This window comes from Coffea arabica, chromosome 11c (assembly GCF_036785885.1).
Source record: "Coffea arabica cultivar ET-39 chromosome 11c, Coffea Arabica ET-39 HiFi, whole genome shotgun sequence".
Taxonomy (NCBI): domain Eukaryota; kingdom Viridiplantae; phylum Streptophyta; class Magnoliopsida; order Gentianales; family Rubiaceae; genus Coffea; species Coffea arabica.
The window spans coordinates 23,967,339-23,980,047 of NC_092330.1; the positions used below are offsets into that span (position 1 = coordinate 23,967,339).

Consider the following 12,709-nt stretch of genomic DNA (forward strand, 5'->3'; position numbering starts at 1 on the left):
CGGCCCGGACCCGGCCCGTTGACACCCCTAGGTGACCCCCTGGGAAATCCTCGTGTTGCACCCCTCCCTTTTTTGTTTCGAAATCCAAATTTCCCCTTCGTTCTTTATGCTGTAGTAATTTAGCTCCGTCGGAACGATTGCTTTATATTTTGCTTCTCATCGAAGCATGAAGGCGGATCTGAAGGCGCGAGACAAGTCAGGAACGGTACGGCTGGATCGAAGCCCGGATCGTCGGTCAAAGTTGTCGGCGCAAATGTATAAGCGCAAGCGTGAAGGATCAATTTCAGGATAATTGAGAGTTGCGCGACGAGGGAAAAAAAAATGGTGCAAATCAACAAGAAAAAAATGTAAAAGTAAATAAATAAAAGGATGAGGGGAAATTCTTGAATTGACGCTTAAAATGAATTCGGGTCCAGAAAAGCCACACTGCTTCACAGGACGGGGCAGTTTAAAAGAATAAAGCGAAAGGAACATGGCGGGTGCGATCATACCAGCACTAATGCACCGGATCCCATCAGAACTCCGAAGTTAAGCGTGCTTGGGCGAGAGTAGTACTAGGATGGGTCACCCCCTGGGAAGTCCTCGTGTTGCACCCCTCCCTTTTTTGTTTCGAAATCCAAATTTCCCCTTCGTTCTTTATGCTGTAGTAATTTAGCTCCGTCGGAACGATTGCTTTAAATTTTGCTTCTCATCGAAGCATGAAGGCGGATCTGAAGGCGCGAGACAAGTCAGGAACGGTACGGCTGGATCGAAGCCCGGATCGTCGGTCAAAGTTGTCGGCGCAAATGTATAAGCGCAAGCGTGAAGGATCAATTTCAGGATAATTGAGACTTGTTCGACGAGGGAAAAAAAAGGTGCAAAGCAACAAGAAAAAAATATAAAAGTAAATAAATAAAAGGATGAGAGGAAATTCATGAATTGACGCTTAGAATGAATTCGGGTCCAGAAAAGCCAAACTGCTTCACAGGACGTGACAGTTTAAAAGAATAAAGCGAAAGGAACATGGCGGGTGCGATCATACCAGCACTAATGCACCGGATCCCATCAGAACTCCGAAGTTAAGCGTGCTTGGGCGAGGGTAGTACTAGGATGGGTGACCCCCTGGGAAGTCCTCGTGTTGCACCCCTCCCTTTTTTGTTTCGAAATCCAAATTTCCCCTTCGTTCTTTATGCTGTTGTAATTTAGCTCCGTCGGAACGATTGCTTTATATTTTGCTTCTCATCGACGCATGAAGGCGGATCTGAAGGCGCGAGACAAGTCAGGAACGGTACGGCTGGATCGAAGCCCGGATCGTCGGTCAAAGTTGTCGGCGCAAATTTATAAGCGCAAGCGTGAAGGATCAATTTCAGGATAATTGAGACTTGTTCGACGAGGGAAAAAAAAGGTGCAAAGCAACAAGAAAAAAATATAAAAGTAAATAAATAAAAGGATGAGAGGAAATTCATGAATTGACGCTTAGAATGAATTCGGGTCCAGAAAAGCCAAACTGCTTCACAGGACGTGGCAGTTTAAAAGAATAAAGCGAAAGGAACATGGCGGGTGCGATCATACCAGCACTAATGCACCGGATCCCATCAGAACTCCGAAGTTAAGCGTGCTTGGGCGAGAGTAGTACTAGGATGGGTGACCCCCTGGGAAGTCCTCGTGTTGCACCCCTCCCTTTTTTGTTTCGAAATCCAAATTTCCCCTTCGTTCTTTATGCTGTTGTAATTTAGCTCCGTCGGAACGATTGCTTTATATTTTGCTTCTCATCGACGCATGAAGGCGGATCTGAAGGCGCGAGACAAGTCAGGAACGGTACGGCTGGATCGAAGCCCGGATCGTCGGTCAAAGTTGTCGGCGCAAATGTATAAGCGCAAGCGTGAAGGATCAATTTCAGGATAATTGAGAGTTGTTCGACGAGGGAAAAAAAAGGTGCAAAGCAACAAGAAAAAAATATAAAAGTAAATAAATAAAAGGATGAGAGGAAATTCATGAATTGACGCTTAGAATGAATTCGGGTCCAGAAAAGCCAAACTGCTTCACAGGACGTGACAGTTTAAAAGAATAAAGCGAAAGGAACATGGCGGGTGCGATCATACCAGCACTAATGCACCGGATCCCATCAGAACTTCGAAGTTAAGCGTGCTTGGGCGACAGTAGTACCAGGATGGGTGACCCTAGGCCGGTCAACGGGTCGGGTCTACACCCGGATCCGGATCGGATCCCTGAAATTTTTGCGGGTATGGGTAGGGATTTAATTCCGTTATCCGGATCCGGATCCGTTTTTTCAAACAAAAAAACGGGTCGGATACGGAATATAGTATTCCGACCCGTATTGGACCCGGATCCGGATATAAATGATTTAATAATTTATAAAAAATATATATTATCAATATAATTTGATTAGGATGATGTATTTGAGTAAAATCAATTTGATTTATTTTCTTATTTGGTTTTTTCTTTGCATTAGCTAGAAATTTGTTTACAAATATATCTTTTTCTCTTTTTTGTTAGAAATTATAAATTTTGGCAAATTTGTTCGGGTAGACCCGACCCGGATCCGAGACTCGCCGGGTCCGGATCCGGAACACAGAATAAAAGACCCGTCGGGTAAACGGGTCGGATCCGGGTCCGGGTCCGGAATAATGAATTCCGGCCCGGACCCGGCCCGTTGACACCCCTAGGTGACCCCCTGGGAAATCCTCGTGTTGCACCCCTCCCTTTTTTGTTTCGAAATCCAAATTTCCCCTTCGTTCTTTATGCTGTAGTAATTTAGCTCCGTCGGAACGATTGCTTTATATTTTGCTTCTCATCGAAGCATGAAGGCGGATCTGAAGGCGCGAGACAAGTCAGGAACGGTACGGCTGGATCGAAGCCCGGATCGTCGGTCAAAGTTGTCGGCGCAAATGTATAAGCGCAAGCGTGAAGGATCAATTTCAGGATAATTGAGAGTTGCGCGACGAGGGAAAAAAAAATGGTGCAAATCAACAAGAAAAAAATGTAAAAGTAAATAAATAAAAGGATGAGGGGAAATTCTTGAATTGACGCTTAAAATGAATTCGGGTCCAGAAAAGCCACACTGCTTCACAGGACGGGGCAGTTTAAAAGAATAAAGCGAAAGGAACATGGCGGGTGCGATCATACCAGCACTAATGCACCGGATCCCATCAGAACTCCGAAGTTAAGCGTGCTTGGGCGAGAGTAGTACTAGGATGGGTCACCCCCTGGGAAGTCCTCGTGTTGCACCCCTCCCTTTTTTGTTTCGAAATCCAAATTTCCCCTTCGTTCTTTATGCTGTAGTAATTTAGCTCCGTCGGAACGATTGCTTTAAATTTTGCTTCTCATCGAAGCATGAAGGCGGATCTGAAGGCGCGAGACAAGTCAGGAACGGTACGGCTGGATCGAAGCCCGGATCGTCGGTCAAAGTTGTCGGCGCAAATGTATAAGCGCAAGCGTGAAGGATCAATTTCAGGATAATTGAGACTTGTTCGACGAGGGAAAAAAAAGGTGCAAAGCAACAAGAAAAAAATATAAAAGTAAATAAATAAAAGGATGAGAGGAAATTCATGAATTGACGCTTAGAATGAATTCGGGTCCAGAAAAGCCAAACTGCTTCACAGGACGTGACAGTTTAAAAGAATAAAGCGAAAGGAACATGGCGGGTGCGATCATACCAGCACTAATGCACCGGATCCCATCAGAACTTCGAAGTTAAGCGTGCTTGGGCGACAGTAGTACTAGGATGGGTGATCCTAGGCCGGTCAACGGGTGGGGTCTGAATCCGGATCGGATCCCTGAAATTTTTGCGGGTATGGGTAGGGATTTAATTCCGTTATCCGGATTCGGATCCGTTTTTTCAAACAAAAAAACGGGTCGGATACGGAATATAGTATTCCGACCCGTATTAGACCCGGATCCGGATATAAATGATTTAATAATTTATAAAAAATATATATTATCAATATAATTTGATTAGGATGATGTATTTGAGTAAAATCAATTTGATTTATTTTCTTATTTGGTTTTTTCTTTGCATTAGCTAGAAATTTGTTTACAAATATATCTTTTTCTCTTTTTTGTTAGAAATTATAAATTTTGGCAAATTTGTTCGGGTAGACCCGACCCGGATCCGAGACTCGCCGGGTCCGGATCCGGAACACCGAATAAAAGACCCGTCGGGTAAACGGGTCGGATCCGGGTCCGGGTCCGGAATAATGAATTCCGGCCCGGACCCGGCCCGTTGACACCCCTAGGTGACCCCCTGGGAAATCCTCGTGTTGCACCCCTCCCTTTTTTGTTTCGAAATCCAAATTTCCCCTTCGTTCTTTATGCTGTAGTAATTTAGCTCCGTCGGAACGATTGCTTTATATTTTGCTTCTCATCGAAGCATGAAGGCGGATCTGAAGGCGCGAGACAAGTCAGGAACGGTACGGCTGGATCGAAGCCCGGATCGTCGGTCAAAGTTGTCGGCGCAAATGTATAAGCGCAAGCGTGAAGGATCAATTTCAGGATAATTGAGAGTTGCGCGACGAAGTAAAAAAAAATGGTGCAAATCAACAAGAAAAAAATGTAAAAGTAAATAAATAAAAGGATGAGGGGAAATTCTTGAATTGACGCTTAAAATGAATTCGGGTCCAGAAAAGCCACACTGCTTCACAGGACGGTGCAGTTTAAAAGAATAAAGCGAAAGGAACATGGCGGGTGCGATCATACCAGCACTAATGCACCGGATCCCATCAGAACTCCGAAGTTAAGCGTGCTTGGGCGAGAGTAGTACTAGGATGGGTGACCCCCTGGGAAGTCCTCGTGTTGCACCCCTCCCTTTTTTGTTTCGAAATCCAAATTTCCCCTTCGTTCTTTATGCTGTAGTAATTTAGCTCCGTCGGAACGATTGCTTTATATTTTGCTTCTCATCGAAGCATGAAGGCGGATCTGAAGGCGCGAGACAAGTCAGGAACGGTACGGCTGGATCGAAGCCCGGATCGTCGGTCAAAGTTGTCGGCGCAAATGTATAAGCGCAAGCGTGAAGGATCAATTTCAGGATAATTGAGACTTGTTCGACGAGGGAAAAAAAAGGTGCAAAGCAACAAGAAAAAAATATAAAAGTAAATAAATAAAAGGATGAGAGGAAATTCATGAATTGACGCTTAGAATGAATTCGGGTCCAGAAAAGCCAAACTGCTTCACAGGACGTGACAGTTTAAAAGAATAAAGCGAAAGGAACATGGCGGGTGCGATCATACCAGCACTAATGCACCGGATCCCATCAGAACTTCGAAGTTAAGCGTGCTTGGGCGACAGTAGTACCAGGATGGGTGACCCTAGGCCGGTCAACGGGTCGGGTCTACACCCGGATCCGGATCGGATCCCTGAAATTTTTGCGGGTATGGGTAGGGATTTAATTCCGTTATCCGGATCCGGATCCGTTTTTTCAAACAAAAAAACGGGTCGGATACGGAATATAGTATTCCGACCCGTATTGGACCCGGATCCGGATATAAATGATTTAATAATTTATAAAAAATATATATTATCAATATAATTTGATTAGGATGATGTATTTGAGTAAAATCAATTTGATTTATTTTCTTATTTGGTTTTTTCTTTGCATTAGCTAGAAATTTGTTTACAAATATATCTTTTTCTCTTTTTTGTTAGAAATTATAAATTTTGGCAAATTTGTTCGGGTAGACCCGACCCGGATCCGAGACTCGCCGGGTCCGGATCCGGAACACCGAATAAAAGACCCGTCGGGTAAACGGGTCGGATCCGGGTCCGGGTCCGGAATAATGAATTCCGGCCCGGACCCGGCCCGTTGACACCCCTAGGTGACCCCCTGGGAAATCCTCGTGTTGCACCCCTCCCTTTTTTGTTTCGAAATCCAAATTTCCCCTTCGTTCTTTATGCTGTAGTAATTTAGCTCCGTCGGAACGATTGCTTTATATTTTGCTTCTCATCGAAGCATGAAGGCGGATCTGAAGGCGCGAGACAAGTCAGGAACGGTACGGTTGGATCGAAGCCCGGATCGTCGGTCAAAGTTGTCGGCGCAAATGTATAAGCGCAAGCGTGAAGGATCAATTTCAGGATAATTGAGAGTTGCGCGACGAGGGAAAAAAAATGGTGCAAATCAACAAGAAAAAAATGTAAAAGTAAATAAATAAAAGGATGAGAGGAAATTCATGAATTGACGCTTAGAATGAATTCGGGTCCAGAAAAGCCAAACTGCTTCACAGGACGTGGCAGTTTAAAAGAATAAAGCGAAAGGAACATGGCGGGTGCGATCATACCAGCACTAATGCACCGGATCCCATCAGAACTCCGAAGTTAAGCGTGCTTGGGCGAGAGTAGTACTAGGATGGGTGACCCCCTGGGAAGTCCTCGTGTTGCACCCCTCCCTTTTTTGTTTCGAAATCCAAATTTCCCCTTCGTTCTTTATGCTGTTGTAATTTAGCTCCGTCGGAACGATTGCTTTATATTTTGCTTCTCATCGACGCATGAAGGCGGATCTGAAGGCGCGAGACAAGTCAGGAACGGTACGGCTGGATCGAAGACCGGATCGTCGGTCAAAGTTGTCGGCGCAAATTTATAAGCGCAAGCGTGAAGGATCAATTTCAGGATAATTGAGAGTTGTGCGACGAGGGAAAAAAAAGGTGCAAAGCAACAAGAAAAAAATATAAAAGTAAATAAATAAAAGGATGAGAGGAAATTCATGAATTGACGCTTAGAATGAATTCGGGTCCAGAAAAGCCAAACTGCTTCACAGGACGTGACAGTTTAAAAGAATAAAGCGAAAGGAACGTGGCGGGTGCGATCATACCAGCACTAATGCACCGGATCCCATCAGAACTTCGAAGTTAAGCGTGCTTGGGCGACAGTAGTACTAGGATGGGTGACCCTAGGCCGGTCAACGGGTCGGGTCTACACCCGGATCCGGATCGGATCCCTGAAATTTTTACGGGTATGGGTAGGGATTTAATTCCGTTATCCGGATCCGGATCCGTTTTTTCAAACAAAAAAACGGGTCGGATACGGAATATAGTATTCCGACCCGTATTAGACCCGGATCCGGATATAAATGATTTAATAATTTATAAAAAATATATATTATCAATATAATTTGATTAGGATGATGTATTTGAGTAAAATCAATTTGATTTATTTTCTTATTTGGTTTTTTCTTTGCATTAGCTAGAAATTTGTTTACAAATATATCTTTTTCTCTTTTTTGTTAGAAATTATAAATTTTGGCAAATTTGTTCGGGTAGACCCGACCCGGATCCGAGACTCGCCGGGTCCGGATCCGGAACACCGAATAAAAGACCCGTCGGGTAAACGGGTCGGATCCGGGTCCGGGTCCGGAAAATGAATTCCGGCCCGGACCCGGCCCGTTGACACCCCTAGGTGACCCCCTGGGAAATCCTCGTGTTGCACCCCTCCCTTTTTTGTTTCGAAATCCAAATTTCCCCTTCGTTCTTTATGCTGTAGTAATTTAGCTCCGTCGGAACGATTGCTTTATATTTTGCTTCTCATCGAAGCATGAAGGCGGATCTGAAGGCGCGAGACAAGTCAGGAACGGTACGGCTGGATCGAAGCCCGGATCGTCGGTCAAAGTTGTCGGCGCAAATGTATAAGCGCAAGCGTGAAGGATCAATTTCAGGATAATTGAGAGTTGCGCGACGAGGGAAAAAAAAATGGTGCAAATCAACAAGAAAAAAATGTAAAAGTAAATAAATAAAAGGATGAGGGGAAATTCTTGAATTGACGCTTAAAATGAATTCGGGTCCAGAAAAGCCACACTGCTTCACAGGACGGGGCAGTTTAAAAGAATAAAGCGAAAGAAACATGTCGGGTGCGATCATACCAGCACTAATGCACCGGATCCCATCAGAACTCCGAAGTTAAGCGTGCTTGGGCGAGAGTAGTACTAGGATGGGTGACCCCCTGGGAAGTCCTCTTGTTGCACCCCTCCCTTTTTTGTTTCGAAATCCAAATTTCCCCTTCGTTCTTTATGCTGTAGTAATTTAGCTCCGTCGGAACGATTGTTTTATATTTTGCTTCTCATCGACGCATGAAGGCGGATCTGAAGGCGCGAGACAAGTCAGGAACGGTACGGCTGGATCGAAGCCCGGATCGTCGGTCAAAGTTGTCGGCGCAAATGTATAAGCGCAAGCGTGAAGGATCAATTTCAGGATAATTGAGAGTTGCGCGACGAGGGAAAAAAAAATGGTGCAAATCAACAAGAAAAAAATGTAAAAGTAAATAAAGAAGAGGATGAGAGGAAATTCATGAATTGACGCTTAGAATGAATTCGGGTCCAGAAAAGCCAAACTGCTTCACAGGACGTGGCAGTTTAAAAGAATAAAGCGAAAGGAACATGGCGGGTGCGATCATACCAGCACTAATGCACCGGATCCCATCAGAACTCCGAAGTTAAGCGTGCTTGGGCGAGAGTAGTACTAGGATGGGTGACCCCCTGGGAAGTCCTCGTGTTGCACCCCTCCCTTTTTTGTTTCGAAATCCAAATTTCCCCTTCGTTCTTTATGCTGTTGTAATTTAGCTCCGTCGGAACGATTGCTTTATATTTTGCTTCTCATCGACGCATGAAGGCGGATCTGAAGGCGCGAGACAAGTCAGGAACGGTACGGCTGGATCGAAGCCCGGATCGTCGGTCAAAGTTGTCGGCGCAAATTTATAAGCGCAAGCGTGAAGGATCAATTTCAGGATAATTGAGAGTTGTGCGACGAGGGAAAAAAAAGGTGCAAAGCAACAAGAAAAAAATATAAAAGTAAATAAATAAAAGGATGAGAGGAAATTCATGAATTGACGCTTAGAATGAATTCGGGTCCAGAAAAGCCAAACTGCTTCACAGGACGTGACAGTTTAAAAGAATAAAGCGAAAGGAACGTGGCGGGTGCGATCATACCAGCACTAATGCACCGGATCCCATCAGAACTTCGAAGTTAAGCGTGCTTGGGCGACAGTAGTACCAGGATGGGTGACCCTAGGCCGGTCAACGGGTCGGGTCTACACCCGGATCCGGATCGGATCCCTGAAATTTTTGCGGGTATGGGTAGGGATTTAATTCCGTTATCCGGATCCGGATCCGTTTTTTCAAACAAAAAAACGGGTCGGATACGGAATATAGTATTCCGACCCGTATTGGACCCGGATCCGGATATAAATGATTTAATAATTTATAAAAAATATATATTATCAATATAATTTGATTAGGATGATGTATTTGAGTAAAATCAATTTGATTTATTTTCTTATTTGGTTTTTTCTTTGCATTAGCTAGAAATTTGTTTACAAATATATCTTTTTCTCTTTTTTGTTAGAAATTATAAATTTTGGCAAATTTGTTCGGGTAGACCCGACCCGGATCCGAGACTCGCCGGGTCCGGATCCGGAACACAGAATAAAAGACCCGTCGGGTAAACGGGTCGGATCCGGGTTCGGGTCCGGAATAATGAATTCCGGCCCGGACCCGGCCCGTTGACACCCCTAGGTGACCCCCTGGGAAATCCTCGTGTTGCACCCCTCCCTTTTTTGTTTCGAAATCCAAATTTCCCCTTCGTTCTTTATGCTGTAGTAATTTAGCTCCGTCGGAACGATTGCTTTATATTTTGCTTCTCATCGAAGCATGAAGGCGGATCTGAAGGCGCGAGACAAGTCAGGAACGGTACGGCTGGATCGAAGCCCGGATCGTCGGTCAAAGTTGTCGGCGCAAATGTATAAGCGCAAGCGTGAAGGATCAATTTCAGGATAATTGAGAGTTGCGCGACGAGGGAAAAAAAAATGGTGCAAATCAACAAGAAAAAAATGTAAAAGTAAATAAATAAAAGGATGAGGGGAAATTCTTGAATTGACGCTTAAAATGAATTCGGGTCCAGAAAAGCCACACTGCTTCACAGGACGGGGCAGTTTAAAAGAATAAAGCGAAAGGAACATGGCGGGTGCGATCATACCAGCACTAATGCACCGGATCCCATCAGAACTCCGAAGTTAAGCGTGCTTGGGCGAGAGTAGTACTAGGATGGGTGACCCCCTGGGAAGTCCTCGTGTTGCACCCCTCCCTTTTTTGTTTCGAAATCCAAATTTCCCCTTCGTTCTTTATGCTGTAGTAATTTAGCTCCGTCGGAACGATTGCTTTAAATTTTGCTTCTCATCGAAGCATGAAGGCGGATCTGAAGGCGCGAGACAAGTCAGGAACGGTACGGCTGGATCGAAACCCGGATCGTCGGTCAAAGTTGTCGGCGCAAATGTATAAGCGCAAGCGTGAAGGATCAATTTCAGGATAATTGAGACTTGTTCGACGAGGGAAAAAAAAGGTGCAAAGCAACAAGAAAAAAATATAAAAGTAAATAAATAAAAGGATGAGAGGAAATTCATGAATTGACGCTTAGAATGAATTCGGGTCCAGAAAAGCCAAACTGCTTCACAGGACGTGACAGTTTAAAAGAATAAAGCGAAAGGAACATGGCGGGTGCGATCATACCAGCACTAATGCACCGGATCCCATCAGAACTTCGAAGTTAAGCGTGCTTGGGCGACAGTAGTACTAGGATGGGTGATCCTAGGCCGGTCAACGGGTGGGGTCTGAATCCGGATCGGATCCCTGAAATTTTTGCGGGTATGGGTAGGGATTTAATTCCGTTATCCGGATCCGGATCCGTTTTTTCAAACAAAAAAACGGGTCGGATACGGAATATAGTATTCCGACCCGTATTGGACCCGGATCCGGATATAAATGATTTAATAATTTATAAAAAATATATATTATCAATATAATTTGATTAGAATGATGTATTTGAGTAAAATCAATTTGATTTATTTTCTTATTTGGTTTTTTCTTTGCATTAGCTAGAAATTTGTTTACAAATATATCTTTTTCTCTTTTTTGTTAGAAATTATAAATTTTGGCAAATTTGTTCGGGTAGACCCGACCCGGATCCGAGACTCGCCGGGTCCGGATCCGGAACACAGAATAAAAGACCCGTCGGGTAAACGGGTCGGATCCGGGTCCGGGTCCGGAATAATGAATTCCGGCCCGGACCCGGCCCGTTGACACCCCTAGGTGACCCCCTGGGAAATCCTCGTGTTGCACCCCTCCCTTTTTTGTTTCGAAATCCAAATTTCCCCTTCGTTCTTTATGCTGTAGTAATTTAGCTCCGTCGGAACGATTGCTTTATATTTTGCTTCTCATCGAAGCATGAAGGCGGATCTGAAGGCGCGAGACAAGTCAGGAACGGTACGGCTGGATCGAAGCCCGGATCGTCGGTCAAAGTTGTCGGCGCAAATGTATAAGCGCAAGCGTGAAGGATCAATTTCAGGATAATTGAGAGTTGCGCGACGAGGGAAAAAAAAATGGTGCAAATCAACAAGAAAAAAATGTAAAAGTAAATAAATAAAAGGATGAGGGGAAATTCTTGAATTGACGCTTAAAATGAATTCGGGTCCAGAAAAGCCACACTGCTTCACAGGACGGGGCAGTTTAAAAGAATAAAGCGAAAGGAACATGGCGGGTGCGATCATACCAGCACTAATGCACCGGATCCCATCAGAACTCCGAAGTTAAGCGTGCTTGGGCGAGAGTAGTACTAGGATGGGTGACCCCCTGGGAAGTCCTCGTGTTGCACCCCTCCCTTTTTTGTTTCGAAATCCAAATTTCCCCTTCGTTCTTTATGCTGTAGTAATTTAGCTCCGTCGGAACGATTGCTTTAAATTTTGCTTCTCATCGAAGCATGAAGGCGGATCTGAAGGCGCGAGACAAGTCAGGAACGGTACGGCTGGATCGAAACCCGGATCGTCGGTCAAAGTTGTCGGCGCAAATGTATAAGCGCAAGCGTGAAGGATCAATTTCAGGATAATTGAGACTTGTTCGACGAGGGAAAAAAAAGGTGCAAAGCAACAAGAAAAAAATATAAAAGTAAATAAATAAAAGGATGAGAGGAAATTCATGAATTGACGCTTAGAATGAATTCGGGTCCAGAAAAGCCAAACTGCTTCACAGGACGTGACAGTTTAAAAGAATAAAGCGAAAGGAACATGGCGGGTGCGATCATACCAGCACTAATGCACCGGATCCCATCAGAACTTCGAAGTTAAGCGTGCTTGGGCGACAGTAGTACTAGGATGGGTGATCCTAGGCCGGTCAACGGGTGGGGTCTGAATCCGGATCGGATCCCTGAAATTTTTGCGGGTATGGGTAGGGATTTAATTCCGTTATCCGGATCCGGATCCGTTTTTTCAAACAAAAAAACGGGTCGGATACGGAATATAGTATTCCGACCCGTATTGGACCCGGATCCGGATATAAATGATTTAATAATTTATAAAAAATATATATTATCAATATAATTTGATTAGGATGATGTATTTGAGTAAAATCAATTTGATTTATTTTCTTATTTGGTTTTTTCTTTGCATTAGCTAGAAATTTGTTTACAAATATATCTTTTTCTCTTTTTTGTTAGAAATTATAAATTTTGGCAAATTTGTTCGGGTAGACCCGACCCGGATCCGAGACTCGCCGGGTCCGGATCCGGAACACCGAATAAAAGACCCGTCGGGTAAACGGGTCGGATCCGGGTCCGGGTCCGGAATAATGAATTCCGGCCCGGACCCGGCCCGTTGACACCCCTAGGTGACCCCCTGGGAAATCCTCGTGTTGCACCCCTCCCTTTTTTGTTTCGAAATCCAAATTTCCCCTTCGTTCTTTATGCTG

General features: G+C 44.5%; 10 non-coding genes and 4 pseudogenes across 10 annotated transcripts; all 14 read left to right on the forward strand.

The window, feature by feature from the left end:
* Positions 1-477: 477 nt before the first annotated feature.
* On the forward strand, positions 478-596 carry LOC140017638 (5S ribosomal RNA). The gene has a single exon (XR_011823946.1). It is a non-coding gene; the product is annotated as a 5S ribosomal RNA (ribosomal RNA).
* A 411-nt stretch (positions 597-1,007) lies between these two features.
* Positions 1,008-1,126, forward strand: LOC140019341 (5S ribosomal RNA). Its single transcript, XR_011824612.1, has one exon. It is a non-coding gene; the product is annotated as a 5S ribosomal RNA (ribosomal RNA).
* Positions 1,127-1,537: 411 nt separating this feature from the next.
* On the forward strand, positions 1,538-1,656 carry LOC140017434 (5S ribosomal RNA). Its single transcript, XR_011823743.1, has one exon. It is a non-coding gene; the product is annotated as a 5S ribosomal RNA (ribosomal RNA).
* A 411-nt stretch (positions 1,657-2,067) lies between these two features.
* On the forward strand, positions 2,068-2,185 carry LOC140020346 (5S ribosomal RNA; annotated as a pseudogene).
* Positions 2,186-3,112: 927 nt separating this feature from the next.
* Positions 3,113-3,231, forward strand: LOC140017639 (5S ribosomal RNA). The gene has a single exon (XR_011823947.1). It is a non-coding gene; the product is annotated as a 5S ribosomal RNA (ribosomal RNA).
* A 1,450-nt stretch (positions 3,232-4,681) lies between these two features.
* Positions 4,682-4,800, forward strand: LOC140017435 (5S ribosomal RNA). The gene has a single exon (XR_011823744.1). It is a non-coding gene; the product is annotated as a 5S ribosomal RNA (ribosomal RNA).
* Positions 4,801-5,211: 411 nt separating this feature from the next.
* LOC140020347 (5S ribosomal RNA) lies at positions 5,212-5,329 on the forward strand (annotated as a pseudogene).
* Positions 5,330-6,255: 926 nt separating this feature from the next.
* On the forward strand, positions 6,256-6,374 carry LOC140017436 (5S ribosomal RNA). The gene has a single exon (XR_011823745.1). It is a non-coding gene; the product is annotated as a 5S ribosomal RNA (ribosomal RNA).
* A 411-nt stretch (positions 6,375-6,785) lies between these two features.
* On the forward strand, positions 6,786-6,903 carry LOC140019874 (5S ribosomal RNA; annotated as a pseudogene).
* Positions 6,904-7,829: 926 nt separating this feature from the next.
* Positions 7,830-7,948, forward strand: LOC140017947 (5S ribosomal RNA). The gene has a single exon (XR_011824252.1). It is a non-coding gene; the product is annotated as a 5S ribosomal RNA (ribosomal RNA).
* Positions 7,949-8,361: 413 nt separating this feature from the next.
* On the forward strand, positions 8,362-8,480 carry LOC140017437 (5S ribosomal RNA). The gene has a single exon (XR_011823746.1). It is a non-coding gene; the product is annotated as a 5S ribosomal RNA (ribosomal RNA).
* A 411-nt stretch (positions 8,481-8,891) lies between these two features.
* LOC140020348 (5S ribosomal RNA) lies at positions 8,892-9,009 on the forward strand (annotated as a pseudogene).
* Positions 9,010-9,936: 927 nt separating this feature from the next.
* LOC140017438 (5S ribosomal RNA) lies at positions 9,937-10,055 on the forward strand. The gene has a single exon (XR_011823747.1). It is a non-coding gene; the product is annotated as a 5S ribosomal RNA (ribosomal RNA).
* Positions 10,056-11,505: 1,450 nt separating this feature from the next.
* LOC140017439 (5S ribosomal RNA) lies at positions 11,506-11,624 on the forward strand. Its single transcript, XR_011823748.1, has one exon. It is a non-coding gene; the product is annotated as a 5S ribosomal RNA (ribosomal RNA).
* The last annotated feature ends 1,085 nt before the right edge of the window (positions 11,625-12,709 follow it).